At 41.7% G+C, this 2,019-nt stretch overlaps 1 non-coding gene across 1 annotated transcript; it reads left to right on the plus strand.

Moving 5' to 3' along the window:
* Positions 1 to 287: 287 nt before the first annotated feature.
* Positions 288 to 360, plus strand: Trnat-cgu (transfer RNA threonine (anticodon CGU)). Its single transcript has one exon. It is a non-coding gene; the product is annotated as a tRNA-Thr (tRNA).
* Positions 361 to 2,019: the final 1,659 nt, after the last annotated feature.

Here is a 2,019-nt window from a genome sequence, read left to right on the forward strand (position 1 = left end):
GGCTACCAATCCCTATTTCTGTATGATTTCAACGAGCCCCTCATTTCCCATTCTGATTCGCTGCATGCATAGGGCGCGCTCCGTTCTGGTAGTCTTGGTGCCATAGGTAGCTTAAGAGGGTTCAACACTGGTCGACCAGTCTCGAGATGTCGTAGACGCTCGAGTCACGGTCCGGGGGTACAAAAGAAGGTCCCCTTCACCCCGAGTAGTCCCTGGATACCACCCCAAAGCACAGACAACAAATTCGTCAACAGAAATACCCGAAAAAGCGGAGGGGAAAAACCGCCCCGCCGGTAGCGTAGTGGTCATCGCACTAGACCCGTATTCTGGATGTCGTGGGTTCGGATCCCACCCAGCGGGGATTTTCTCTCCACTTTCTTTCTGTCTTCCAAAAATACTTCATCTGTTTCAATGACCAAGCGCATCCTCTCCTCTGCTTTCCTTAGCATTCTTGGCTAGCAATAATATTTATATATATATATATATATATATATATATATATAATATATATATATATATATATATATATATATATATATATATATATATATATATATATATATATATATATATATATATATATATATATATATATATATATATATATATATCTGTGTGTGTGCGCGTAATTAACCTACCTTAACCCTTTGTGAGGTCTTGCAATTGTATATAAAGAAATAAGTAAACCTTGAAATCCGTAGGCCAAGGCATACCCAGGAGCATAAGCGAAAGTCTGTAAGCCGAAAGTAATGTCTGAATGAAACATATTTTAAATTCGTATAGAACCAATGTCTTCGTGTCAGGTTGGTTCGGAAGCACAGAAAGGCCATTTCATCTTTATATAAGCTTTCTTTCTCGAGAAGCACCAATTGCTCCAAACGTTTTCGCGCTACAAAGTTCAACAAAAAAACTATTTCTAATACCGAACATCTGCGCATTTAGCAAAAAAGAAGGCAATTCAACGACCCCTTCGCCCACCAACATGTGTGGGATGACGTACACACGGCTTCTTTTTACCCGAAACTTTATCGGCTTCCATTTTGTGGAGGGAGCGCAGTGGTCAGCCATGCCGCAAAAAGGTATCGTTGTAGTTTTACTGACGTAGAGCCTATTATAAGGTAGCAAGAGAGCCCTGGTCCCGTACATTTCTTCGCGAAAAAATAGTTTTGAGAGCAAGGGCTAGTGACCCAGCTTTTGCGAAAGTTGTAAAAGACGTTTTTCGAGGAAGAAACAAAAATTAGCTTTAACGATTCCAAAGTTGAAAGCCAAGGTGATGTTCGAAAGCCCGGCTTTACGAAGGCTTCAGCAGTGGTGGGTTGACTGATTGAGAAAGGTTATCCGGCTTAGTCTGAAGCTTAACCAATTACCGCTGAAACGCCGCCTAGGGCATGATTTCACCCGAGAGCCCTATGACTCACTCCCCATATCACCGCCGAATCCTGGCCATATAAAGTGGAAACTTTTCTTATCACTGATGAATAATCCTCAGCAGCGTTATTTAGCAGGAAAAGAAGTTGCTAAGATTTTGTTTGCAAAAAAGAACAAATGGGGGTTTATATTACCCTGTTAGAAAAAACCGCTTCACGTAATGTTTTAAGCGGTCATTAAGGCGAAATACAACTACTATCGTTTCGTGAATCACTCAGCGTCATTACAGACACAAAAAACGTTTGCTGACAAAAAATGCAAGAAATAAACAAGATCAATTTTGCGCATCATTGTCATAATATGGAGAGGGGCAAACTAGTATTGTCCCGAATTAAAACATGCCTGTCACTGTGTTATCTGCAGGTTAGCATTTAACGGACACGATAAAATGAACGTGGGCAGGGCTTGTAATGCGAAGGCAAGATAACCGTTGGTCATTAAAGGTAGCAGAGTAGATCCCCAGAGGAGGCTAGCGTTGCAGGGGGCGGCAGAAAGTTAGATGGGCAGATGAGATCAAGAAGTTAGCGGGAATAAATTGCTCGTAGTTAGCACAGGAACGGGATACTCGGAAATATATGGGCGAGGTCTCTT

Source organism: Haemaphysalis longicornis, unplaced genomic scaffold (genome assembly GCF_048455015.1).
Source record: "Haemaphysalis longicornis isolate Haplotype H1 unplaced genomic scaffold, Haemaphysalis longicornis Haplotype H1 scaffold_6, whole genome shotgun sequence".
NCBI lineage: Eukaryota > Metazoa > Arthropoda > Arachnida > Ixodida > Ixodidae > Haemaphysalis > Haemaphysalis longicornis.